The 13,638-nt window shown below is 42.5% G+C and overlaps 1 protein-coding gene across 6 annotated transcripts in view; it reads right to left on the minus strand.

Annotated features, from left to right (window-relative positions):
• Nucleotides 1–13,638, minus strand: part of RERE (arginine-glutamic acid dipeptide repeats) — a 191,711-nt gene that overhangs the window by 38,537 nt on the left and 139,536 nt on the right. The gene's annotated exons all lie outside the window — the stretch shown is intronic.

Genomic DNA, 13,638 nt, shown 5'->3' on the forward strand with positions numbered 1-13,638 from the left:
ATTTTGTCTGCTGCACAGGCTGCATTCCTTGGAACAAATTCAACTATAAGTTTAACAAGTCCAGATAAGATCAAAAGTTAAAAATTGTTGTGTTAGTTTCCAAACCTATGATAATTCTCCACAGAGGAGGAGTTCAAAAAACAGTCGACCGGAAAAGAATAATTAACCAGGGATTGTAGCAAAGAAGCTAACAGGTCAGCCAGAGCACATTGTGTCACTAGCCTAACCAAACTCACTGCTTCCCTGCTAAACCGTCTCGTGGTTCTTCCCCACCAGGAACAATCCACAGCTAACAAAATTCCAGCTGCGGAAGGGATAACAAACCAAGTCGCTTCCCAAATTAGGATACTGTCCAAATACTGCAGTTACGGACGTGTGCATATTTTAATTTACTGTGAAGGAAAATATTTGTTTAACACACCAAAGCACTACATCCAACAATGCAGGAAAACGCTAATTTACTTTTGGCTTTAGAGGCACTAACTTCAGAAAAATAACAGTTATTTACTGTACAGATATGCAGGCTTCTAAGAACATTTGCATTTTAAAACAGACTGAATACGTGGCACAAGGTGAAAGCATCACAAGATACGGCCACTTACCTGAGTCCTGTTTGGCACCCACGTCAGAGGAGTACCTGTTCCATTACTCAGTGCTATGGCAATTAAAACAAAAAAAACAACAACAAAACCTAACAAACCCACAACTAACAAATGACCTCCTTCCAGTCAATCGCAGCAAGGTAACTCCCTTGAGCAGAGTAACATCCAAGAACAAGAGCCCAACTAGGGTAAATTCCCACAGAACCCTTGAAAATTCAAATTTTCAAAAAAGCATTAAAAGTGGAAAAAAGTGAATACCACACAACTTTGAAATCAAATAGTAAGTTCTAATAGTAGTTGTGTAAACTTATGCTGTTTTTTTTTTATATATATATATATTTTAAACCATGAGGGCCTTCTGAACTTGCATTTCCCTCCCCAGAAGATGGCTGTTGCTCACCCAAACAGCGCGCACTCCCTCCTCCCTTCAGCACAGACCCGAGCGACGCGAAGCAGCGAGACAGGTTTTGTTCCTCCTGTTTCCCTAATCCATCAAACACACGCTGCCGCTGAGCGGTCTCATAATTGAAACCATTCTAATTGTCAAATACACAAACAAAGCTCTTTCTGCGGTTCACCAGCCATTTTTGACTGCGGTTTGGTTACTCGCTAGGCTTCCAAAAATTTGTGAGAACATGAGCGCAGGCACCCGGGAGGGCCCAGAGCAGGTGTAGAGCCGGCAGCCTCCCAGCACCCAGGAGGTACGGCTTCATGGAATTCCTCAGAAACTCTTCAAAGCTAAGAGAGGAAGTATAAGCCTCCTACAAAAGGGCTTTCAACCTATTAAAGGATTTAATTAATGGGCATGCATTGTTTCTGTTCAGAAAAGATGCAGGTACCTGCAACTTATTTCTTCAGCGTCTGCATCTCAGAGGGCAGCCGTCCCACGGCTAAGAGGGGAGGAAGAGAGCAGAGCTGCCAGGAACCCAGCAGCCTTCAAGCAAGCTATGTCAACATTAATTATGACGGAGACAAGGCAAAAATAATACAGGGGCAACAAAGCTCTGGCAGCATCTAACTTACCTCCCTGCTGCCCTTCAAAAATACTTCTGATGAAATAAAATGGAAATCCCCACTATACGCTGCAGATGAAGGTGACCTCGGGAAGCGGGAGAGAAGGGGAATAAAAGGAGATGGATGATCTTGGGAAGTCATCTGGTACCCAACAGACCTTTATGGAACAACAGAAAGGCTGTTTATCTCCAGTCTGCAGGATTCCAGCCGCGTCTTCAGCTCCGAGATGACAACTAGGGCAGGCAGACACGATGTGAAACACAGTTGTAAAAACTTCCCGTATCTTTCCTACGTTAAGTTCACTTGGAAAGGTCGAAGCGAAACTTCAGTAATTCCCAGAAACTCAAAAACTTAACACTGGTTTGGCACAGACAAATATATAAAGTTAGCTATTCGGCGGTGATTCACATAAATTTGGTACATACTAATTAACTGCTGAAGCAATGAAAACTTCTGCTGTCACAATTTCTAGATGCCAGCAGGCTTTCTTAGAGTCACGACTCAAGACTGCGAGAACATTAGATAAGGACTGGAAATGAGAGATCGGATGAGGCGGGAAAATGGTAGAACAGTTTTCACTTAAAGGCTCAACAATCCCATGGATTTGGCTTCGGCAGCACTATTAATGTGCTCCAAGGAAAAACACTCAGCAGGTAAGAGTCAGGCAAGTGAGGTCATTCACAACCACAAACAGCAGCTTACAACCCCCATTCGTCTCCCTGCAGTAGGTACACATATACTCACTAAAGCTCTCTAAAAATATATGTGTTATTTCCAAATATAACGTGGACAGGTATGGGTTAAAACTGTCTGGTTGTTCAAAATTAACACAACCTTAGCCTCCTCCTTTTCATCCTTTAGCTGAAAATAATTTGAATAATTTTTGAAAGGCTTACAAGTTTAAGAAACACTTCTCTAAATGAAAAATACTACTCACCTTAAAAAAAATATAAATAAGGGAAAGAGAGAGAGGAGAGCTTTATGTCCACAGTGAACAGACAAGTTCTTTTTAAGGCCTTCAAGCTCCCAACAAAAGGATGCTCTTCTAAAGCCAGACAACAACAACAATCTATCGCACCAAACGCCAAGGAAGAACATCATGAGCTGGAACTGTTAAGTCAATACAACTTCAACAGAGCGCTGGAGGTGGAAGGCCTTTGTCATGTCACTTCATAACAAGGTGAAGTCCAGCTACACAACCCACACAGTTACTCCACATACTGGACCTGATTTAACAGCAGGAATTAGGACAAATGCATTTTTCCACGTGCTCTTTAAGCATCCAGAGTGTGCAGAGTTTGTAGCACATATTTTTCATCGCATCTGAATTTGCAAGGTATGAAACTCTGCAGAGCAAAACCAAGATTCACCCATTTCCATAAATTATGTTCCTCCTGTATCTAAGCCATTATAAATTGTCACTGTATTACTCTAACACAATGGAAGCAAACCTAGGCAGAAAGTGTGGCCTCCTTTCCCAAAACCAACCAAACAACAAAAAAACAAACCAAACCATAATTAAGCTTACCAGAAACAAAGCTATTCAGACCTGAACAGTAACAAAGGGCAACAGAAAGAGGTTCACTCTATCAAATCTTCCTTGCTGGCCAAGAGCCCAGAGTTTTCATTACTTTTTTTCCTCCCCTCTCCCTCATTTCACAACAGCATTACGGAGCCCTGGCCCGGGACGCCCAGCTTTACAAACTGTACTTGCAGGAGGTCAGCTTTTCACGAGGCCAAACACCCAGCATGTGGAAAGCGTTAAGACTTTCATGTAGTAGGGGTGGTTCTTAAAACTACTACTGTTCAACTCCACAATCCCAGAGCTTCGCAGATCATTGGAGGTTTCTGAACCGCAGAGAAGGGCAGAGTTAGCAAAATAAATCCAGATTTCCCGTGGGATGTCCTAGCGCTTTACACAACAAGCGGCACAAGGCACGAAGCCGGCTCGGAATGAAACAACAGGGAGGACTTCTCAAATTGCAGGGGAAAGAGCTGTTCTGTAACCTGGAATGGACTCTCCCTTTCTTGAAAGTTTAGGGTCTAGAGGCGTTGTACAAAATAATTCCGTTTGAGTCAGGGACACTGGGAGGGAGGGAAAAGAGCACAGAAAGTATGTTTGGGGGAAGGAAAGGAATCAGCTCAACTGCTCCATCCAACAAGAACACTCTGTTTCACCACGGCAACAGATTTCATGTCAGATTTCTTACTGCGGTACAGGAGTTTGGTAGCACAAAAAGAAACAATATTGCCCTGACAATTTTCTATATAGAGCATGACCAGCACCAGTAAGGATTTCCCAACCATCAGTACTGTCAGCATTTTTTTTTGGTCATTAATCTAACACTATTTCTTAAGATCCAAGTTCTTCAATACAGTAATTACTTAGGAAATCATCTCCCCAAAAGAGAAAGTTTCTAAATTCACAAAGAAAAGGGGAACTGAGAAAAAAATTCATCTTGAAAGATCTAAATCAGAAGGAAACATACTGGTTATTTAAAAAAAATTTTAAAAAATAAGGGATAATTTTATAAAATAAGGGATGTAAAAAGCAAAAGGTTTTCTGTGGAACCTGCTTTGATTACTCAGTGTTTGACGAGACTACCTGTAGCTTCTTAACTAGGCTGGAAGCAAGAAGTGAAGCAGCATGTTGAATTTTTTACTGCAGAACGTGTGATGCTGCGGCGCAAATACAGTTCTACCCGGGACGGTGTCGGACGCACGGCCGGCAGAAGGTGGCCCTTTTACTCCAAGCCAAACGGACAAACAGCACAAAGGGTGAACCTCCGTCTTGCAAGACACTTCTTACTCAGAAGTAGGAATGGGAAACCCAAAGCCTAAGCATTTCACATGGCTCACGACTTCATTATCCTCATTTTCGACATACTAGAAGACATTAAGGTGTCCCCCACTATAAATCCACCATCCCACACGTGTACAGAGCTACGGTTCAGGCTTGCAGCCTTCCTCCTCCAACTGGACACCTTGCAGATGAGGCCTCTTCCCTGACGTGCTGCCGTGACAAAAGCAGGAGATGTTCATCCAAAACACCACCATCACCTCTAAGTAATCACGAGCATTTTTGTGTTCCGAGAACCTGAATGCTGTCATACTCTTAAGCAGTTTTCTTTCAGATACAGAATAGTACGGGAAAACAAAACAAAAAGCAAATGTAGCAGATTTCAGCTTGTGATGTTAAACGTTTCTTAAAATACCAGGCTTACAGAGCCTGCTATATCCACAAACTGCCTCAGTTTCCCCTGTGGCACAGCCCCTTCAAACAAAAACCGCTGTTCTGAACTCCCCATTCTCACTTTATTCCACAATCTGTGTAATTCCTGGGAGTTCTCCTTGGCACGAAAAAAAAAAACAGAACAAAAACAGTAATAAAGCGCCACTTCTTTTTTTTACAGCTGGTTTGAAACAAAAACGACAAAATGAGTGCATCTGTCTACTGAAGTTGTTATTGTCTTGTTCTCACAGTACGGTTACAGCAGCACATTACGGGATGTTTAGGACTGAATAATGTATTTGGGGGCTGACTCCGTGCCAAAAGAACGCTGTAGTTACCGTTCTTAGGGTGCCATCTGGGGCAGGAAGCAACGATTAAAGCCAATGATCTGTTGTATAAGAAGAAAGTTAATTTCATGCTCAGTGTGGCAGGCAAGATGCATTCAAAGTATAGTTTACTCTCTGCCAGCGGACAATTTATTTTTTTTTCCCCTGGTGCACAATCTTTTGCCCCCAAATGGCTTGCTCTGCTGAACCCCACACAACCTGGACAACAATTTTATGAATGTCTGGGTTACGGAACTAAAAAACTGCTTTGCACTGCTAAACACTCCAGATCACCCTGACTCCTGTAACATGACTCTCTCAACAGGTCAAAGCTGTTCATATTTACTTCTTGAACTTGACAACTCAAAGAAAACTGCTGCAATACCTTTTGAAATGGCAATCTCTCTCTCACTGTAAATACTCACATGAAATGGCGCCGCTTGGGACAACACCTAGATAACATCCCCAGCTATGTCAGCTACAGTCTAGCTGCCCCTCCTCCATTTTTTTCCCCTTAATGGTACATTTGTAATTAATCTTCATTACCTTGACTATGATAAGAAAGCAGTGTGGGTACTGAGAAGGAACAAAATTAAGTAGCAAGACAGAACGCTGGTTCCTCAAGTGTAAGCAAGCCACCGGTCTGGCAAACGCTGTCTGTGAGCAGCCTGCACTGTCTTCCAGCAGAAACCAAGGGTAAAATCTGGCCCAAATAACACACAGAAAATCAAAAAAACCCCAACAATTACATATAGGCCATACACATCAAATTTAAACACAGAAGTTGAATTAGCTGCAGAAGCTGCTGGAGTTTCACTGCCGTTTGTTTTTCAGTATCTCAAGCCTTGAGCAACTGCCATAAAACTCACCGCTTGCCAACCAAACACCCAACTCCACATCTCCCTCCTTTCCAAAAACCCTCTTTAAAGAAGAATTCCTTTGTCTGCTCCATATAGGAATTCTTAAAAGTGAGCATTCCCACTGCACAGGTAAGAACGAGGGACTAACCAGCACCAGGCAGACTCCACGTGAAGCAGGTATTGAGCACTGATGTGCTGCTCTTCCAAGGAGACCTCACTGTGTTGCCCCCTCACCTGTGTACCCTCCCCCCAAACCAGACCGTATCACCTTAAAATGCCATGTTCACGCGTAACAGAAGCCTTTAACTTGCCATAAACCAAAGCCACTGAGCCATGCATATCTTTCATAGATTAAACCAAGTTCTTGTAAGATGAGGTTTGTGCAACACCACTTGCACATCGATGCATCGATTGTAAAGGACATCGAGGCCCACCTTCCTGCTCTGCCGGAGAAGTTTTCAGTTTCCCTGAACAAGTCACCAGGTTCGCTTCTGACTCAGCTCTTAACTTGTAAAAACTCCAATTCCATACCCAGCAGCGCTCTACGTTAGGTACACAACTAAAGATCATGAGATCCACCGACATCGGTTGTGGGTCGGAGTTAGTACCACAGAGAGGATCACGTGGAGAATATTTCTCTACTAAACTGTTTCAAAAACCAGACACCAGACAGCATTACACTGATTAATTTCTTCAAGGAGTTACCAGATTTGTGTCACAGTAGCCCTGTTCTAGGACAGGATGTCCCACAGCCACCACTGTTGTTTATATGACTTTTTTATTTTCACTATTCTGAAAGCCATCAATTGTTAACTGAAAGGAAACAAACAACATGAAGGGTTTGCTGCTTGGTATCTGTGGAAAAGAATCTTGCCAGGATAGGACACTCAACCATGAAAATAAACTGCACAAATTCTCAAATAGATATCTATTTCATGTACTTGAGATTCATAGGACCTTGGGATTGATGTCTGAGCATTTGATACAATCTGACAGCTGCTACAAAAGAAGAAAAGCTAGGATCTTTTCTCATAGGGAAAGAAAAATACAGAATAAAAAGCATACAGCTACTGATGAACAAAAACATTTCAACCAGTCACACATACCCTTTCAGCATAGGTGTAAAAAAAAAAAAAAAAAAAAATTCACAATCAGAAAATAAACAAAATGCCTTATAATGGTGAATTATAAACAGAAGGTAGGGAAAAGGCAGTGCAACAGAACTATGAGGAGTCACAGAAACACCGTGTTCTCCCAGTTGTTGAGGAAGACTCAGACAGCATCATATCAATTTCCCAAATAATATTGGCTTAGAACTTCACCACATTACCTTTCACTACAAAGCACAAATCGTCCTTTCTGGCTCTCGGACAGAACTCAAAGCAATTGCCTAATGGCCCTCTTTTGCCTGGAACAATATTTTACCCCTACGTACCTCTTTCAGAGAAAAATAAACAATGAGCTTCAATCTTGTAATGTAAAAGAATAAAAAACCCCCCACCAGAGTGCAGAGTTGATTTATCACCCGTGCTAAACACAACTCCAGAGCCCCGCTGGCGCAGCGAACACACCTTCTGGTTCTATCCTCTTCACCGACGAACGTTTCTTGGTAAGAAACTCAGATAAGCAGCCCAGGTTTCGAGCTGATGACATTGTAAATTACCTTCAGAATACAAAAGTAAAATAATCCAACTGAAAATTAATTCCCTCATTCTCCTAAGAGAAGGCTTAACAGATTTAAAACAAAAAACCAAAGCACATGAGGTGCCTTCTGTCTTTGGTTTTACTTGCTTCAGCTGAAATGGAGACACGTAGGGATGCGAGAGGCTATTCTGGTCTGGGGAAGATGTAACCGTAGTCGTTCATCAGGTGACCACACACCCGTGGCAACAGGCCCTGAAAGCGAACACTCGCTGCAAAAAGGCAGTTCACAGAGCGCGGATGCAGGAGTTAAGCCACATACACCTTCGGGATGTGTTAAGCTGAAAGAGGAACACGCGCGGTACGTAAACCATGAAGCTGGAACCGCGGCCCAAGCCCGGCCAATGAAGCACACGGTCAGCGGCTCTGCTCACCTGTAAGGCCTGAAATCAGTTTTAGAGATGAAGACGACACGGTGTATACTGAAGTTAAACCTTTACGTCTCTTTAAAGACCTTTCCAAACCTTCTGGTTTATTATCCAACAAAGCGATGACATTTGCAATAGGTTTAACAGTTAAACTTTTAAAAACAAGCCAAATCACAGCGAACACATATACTGAAGATCCCTTACAGATGATCTTTGTAAACAGCTTTCAGCTCAGTGCCACTTAAATTTAGGAATATCTCCATCTGAGCTCGGCTCCTGCGAGCTCAGCGTTTCATTAAATTTTTTGGCTTACTTATTCTGCTCCTGGTGAGCAGCGTGAGCTGAATTACTGTGCGCCTCCTCAGCACACTGCTTCACCTTAAAGCCAAACGTATTAATTTCGTGTTCTCCCTCAATCTCCTAAGATAGCCACACTCAGAAAAAAAAAAAAGAAGAAGAAAAAAAGCAACATGTTCCCTACAGAAGAGTTTGTTACGCAAATGAATCGATGGTTTCACTTGCACAGGAAAAGCAACTAACTGATGCCTCTGCCCATTTTTCAAAACGGACTGACGCCCGGCGGGATATCTGCTATGACTTAAAGAAAAAAAAAAGTCTCAGGCTATCATTTTTAAAATATGAAGCCTATAGTCCCTGTTTTAAGAACAAAACCCTCCAACCGCAGTATCCATGCAAAGGAAGCACTAGCAGCAGCGAGCAGGGATGAAATGAAAAGAAGCAGTGGCTGTTTATGTTGGCAGTCGCTTCAAACTCTAATGGAAAATTTCAGCTCTGACTGCATCTCGGCTAGAACAAGTTATTAAGGAAAAAGGTTCAGCTTTCAAACAGAAAAGGCTTACATAGCTTGTTCCTTTCTGAACACTCCCGCAGCAAAGAGAAGCCAGGAAATAATATGCCTTGACTATGCAATGCGTTAATATCTTATCGTTAGGGGAATACACCATCAAAAAAAAACGTTTTTCCTTCGGGAACGGAGAACGATAAATGCCTGCGCCACAGCCACAAACTCAGCTATTGGTACAAACAAGTTACGCCACTAAACGCAAATATTCAAAAGCCGATGTAGGGCTAACTAATCACTTTATACTAAGGGACCAAAAGATACTCACCTAATTATCCCCCTCTTTAAATCAAAGGAAAACTGCTATTTGAACAATGACGTCGAGGGAGAATCTTTACCTTCCATACGCTCATGAGAATTTTGCACAAACATTACTAAGGCTGTTTGTTGACCTGAACGGTACACAGTTTGTCCTCAGAGAGGACAAACACCTTGCCAGTCCGCACATATGGTAGCTGCAGTGACCTTTCAGCTACCACACACTTGCACTATATTTAAGAGCTACTCAGGAAGTCAACATTGTATGTTATGTAACACAAGATTAAGCATTAATGAGGCAAGAATAAAATTGTTTATCTAAACCCCAATCTAAAATTAAACAGAAGTTTATGCTGAAAGCTCACGCTGCACTCATTTTGTCTGCAAACATTAACAGAGCACAGCTTATTTAGTCTCTGAGAGAAGTCCCAATGGCATTTCATTTGGAGAGGTTTCACCATCAGAAGAGAGGCTGTTTTTCCTAAAGAACAAAGCGATGCATATTTAGTTCTTACGCACATAAATATAGCATGCTGCAGGTATTTCGATCTAAGAAAAACAGTTGATACCCATTACTTTTATTTACACTGTGTTTTAAAGCTAAATACAGAAGCATTCACCCAGAGGCAAGACCTTTTGATTGCACTCTGCCTTCTCTTGCTAAGCAGCCAAACCAAAAATCACACACACCAAAGATATCTACGTGCTCAACAGGGAAATTCAAAACAAAATTAGACCCTAGTCTGCATGCCTCCACAAAGGTTCACTGTCCTCTTTTGAGACTTCTCACGAAGCAAGCAGCTCTACAAAGCTCACTGAGGAGCTTCAGCCTGCCAGAAAAAAAAAAAAAAAAAAAAAAAAAAAAAAGACATGTAGACAATGAGACCACAGTCACAATCACTGTACCATAAACATTCCCTGAGGAACACAGGAGTCGTCATTCCAGAACCTCAAATATTCAGAGAGGTGTCCTCCCTAGTCTTATGAGGTAGAAGAGGTGAAAAGTACTTGGGCCTATTCCCATGAAAGACACAGCGTTTCCAAAACTCCAAAGCAACTGCTGCATACGCCATGGGTATCTCATGAAAGAACACGATGTTCCTCTTGAACCCACGTAAGCCTGCCAGAGGGACAATCACATGCATCCCCCTCCATTTCCAGCAGGTAACTAACTGGAATAAGATGTTTGAGTTCCACTGGTCAGACAACACATCTGACATAAAGCAGGCTGTATCTGTTTCTTCTGGGCCCGCGGCCTTAAATAGTTCAGGCCAACTGAAGCTGCACCCCAACTGCAGCTCACAGAAGGGTCTGAGTGACCAGCGCAAGGGCAGGCTGAGTGGAGCAGGACCCAGCTCTAAATCTGAGCGAGCCAACACCATGACTCGGCCGGGCACTATTGCTCCGCACAAGCCGACGTTCAGTCCGTGTTTCTATCTACCTTTCGCATGTTGCTAACAGAGCGTTAAGCTATTCACAAGAACACGGTAAGTCAATCCCCAACCTTGCAGGCATTTAAGTACATTTGTCTCAGGCCTACTGCAACGCTGGTGCCTCTAAAACTCTTAAATTCAAGCAACTCAGTGTAATCACCTAAAGAATTCAGAGCAGGAGAATTTTAAATACTTTGAAAATCCCATGTTATCACAAAGTTGTAGCAAATTATCCCAAAGGGTGGGGAAATCACATCTAAAGCCAAACCAGCTACTGAAGAAAACTTGTTGCCAGCTCCATACCTCGCATTCTCAGAACATATTAATTTAAATGAAAGTTATTAACGAAAACTGTTCACGTCACATCGGTGCCTCCAAAATTTAGTTCTCAGCTTACCAGGTAGAAGAATCGGCAGTGCTGCTAAGCACTGAACCAAATGTGAGCATCCAACTGTGCCACCCAACTACAGCTATAACTGACCAAGAGAAAAGCATTCAGGAGGGCGGGGAAAGGAAGAAAGATACATAGGAACAGCGGAGAAGATATATTTAAGACAGTTCAATGGCAACCCCAGGAAATTTCAGAAGTTTTATTTGAGCTCACCTACAGGGAGGCACTTTTTCTGCAGAGTATCAGAAGGTTAACACTTGCTGATTCAGCCTTAAAACTACTGCCTTTCCTTGACCCACTTCAGCATTTGCACTTCATAGAATCACAGAGCAGTTTTGGGTTGGAAGGGACCGTTCAAGGCCACCCAGTCCAACCCCCCTGCAAGGAGCAGGGACATCTCCAACCAGATCAGGTTGCTCAGAGCCCCGGCCAACCTGGGCTGGAATGTTTCCAGGGATGGGGCATCCACCGCCGCTCTGGGCAACCTGGGCCAGGGCTCCACCACCCACAATGTAAAAACAATTCAGCAGAGGGCATGCTCAGATAAGAGCTGATTTTAGTTCCTGTGCCTCTTGCTTATGAAATACTTGAGAGGAATGCTATGGCTATTTACACTCCTGCCCACTGGGAGCCCCTCTCGGACATAAACTTGTAAATAAACTGGAAGAGCGAAGACCTAAACGGCTTTGATACGCAGTAAACGTTTCCTTTCCTAAAGATTTTTTTCTGGCTGGTCATTCATTTAGACGAAACAATTAAAAAAAAAAAAAAGTTAAAAAAAAAACTCTGTTAAAAGACATTGACAAATACAGGATTTTCTTAGAAGACATGGTACATTAACTGTGGAGAGAGAAAAAATAGTAAAGGGACAACTCAAATAGGCCATTCCTTAACACGCTTGTGAAAACTTAGTACAGTACGGCCTAATTCTCATCTCTCATCACGGCCACTTCACACCTTCCAGCATTACAAGAGAAATACAATGTCACAGTCACTCTATATTCTGACATCCTGTACAGCAGCATCTGCTTGATTCAGAACAAAATAGGCCTGCTCTCTAAAACGATTTTTTATTTCTGTGGTATTACTTATCTTCCGCTACCGCAATGTTCCAACTGCAGGACTTCAGGCGATAATATGAAGAGCTCTCCCCCGGTGAAAGCGGCAGAAACGTAAGCGTCTAGAAAAAGCACGCACTGTACAAGCAGCATGATAAGGAGATTTAACTTTAAGTGAGGCAAAAACCCTGGCTCCACTCTCCTCCCCGCAAGGCCTCAGTGGCTGGTAAGGTAAACTCAATAAACTGGAAACGTGCAGGACGTATCGACCTGTAGCCTGGTTTCCATTTCGGGCAAGTCACTTCAAGAATGCCCCTGATTCATTTTCAAGTAGCGTTTGCAGAACTTGGGAGTTGCCGTAATGCTTTTGTGTCCATCTAATAATTTTCAGAGTTTCACCTCATGTTAATATGGTGGCTGAACAGGAAAATAAGGGCTTTTTTTCTGCCGTTTCTGGAATTGCTAGAGGGTTACTTCACACTGCAATAGAAAAATGGCAGGCAAAGTATCTGAAATTATTCTGCTGGTGAAAAAAATGCAGACAGTCTAATCCCACAGCCTTATAATTTACATTATTCATTATTCCACTTTAAGGAGAAAAAGCAAAACTGGATAGTTAAATATTATTTACTGCAGCCTTTAGTCTGCATGCCTTGCTATAGCAAAACTGCTGTAAATTTTGTCTGAAAAAGATTGGGAATCAAAAGAAAGCAGAACTGAGACCTGTGGGCAAAAATAGGAAATGGAGATTAAACAATCCACTGTAGGTCAAAGGTTATTTGCAGATCAGTTACTAGGGGCTGAAAAAGCCTGCTCAAAGCCACCAACACACTGCTTCCTAGTTGTTCAAACTCGTTATTTAGTCTTCTCTATACTAAAAGCGTAGATCTAATGAAACAAAAATGTAACACTCGCAAAATGATTGCTTCTGTGAAGTTTCCCAGCACTCACAAAACTTTCACAAAAGCCTTAGGGCCTGATAGCCCAGTTCAAATGCAGAAGTCAAGTAACAAACAGGGTCAGACACCTGGCCCCTGCTTGCAGCTCTTCAGTTTTCCTTTTCCTTTCTCCTGCCAACTGTTTTCCTCTACCACAAAGAGACATTTTGTACTTAAAAGCGTATTTCACAGTTGCCGTAGGTCAAACTTCAGAAGAGTAGTTTCACCTCTCAGATTCATTTCTAAAGTAAACACCAATTTGTCCTAAACACATTGCTAGGAGATACTGTAAAGAAAAGATGAAATGACTGCACAAGCCGACTACGTGCTGGATGTGTTAAGATGTTGCTAAGAAGCATACTATTGTGGAATTCCTTCTAAGCTATCATCTTTCCAACAGTGGGCCTTCATCCCTCAAAATCCAACAGAATACTAAAGCAAAGTCTACCTACGCTTGATCGGTGATCGGGTTTTCCCATCACTCTCAATAACATCAGTGAACACATACGCCAACGGAGGCACTCCAGGAATCACTTCATCCTCCCCTTTCTATTTGACTTAGGCGGTGCCACTATTTACCCATGGAAGATTGTGG

This window comes from Chlamydotis macqueenii, chromosome 21 (genome assembly GCF_036417535.1).
Source record: "Chlamydotis macqueenii isolate bChlMac1 chromosome 21, bChlMac1.mat, whole genome shotgun sequence".
NCBI classification, from domain to species: Eukaryota; Metazoa; Chordata; class Aves; order Otidiformes; family Otididae; genus Chlamydotis; species Chlamydotis macqueenii.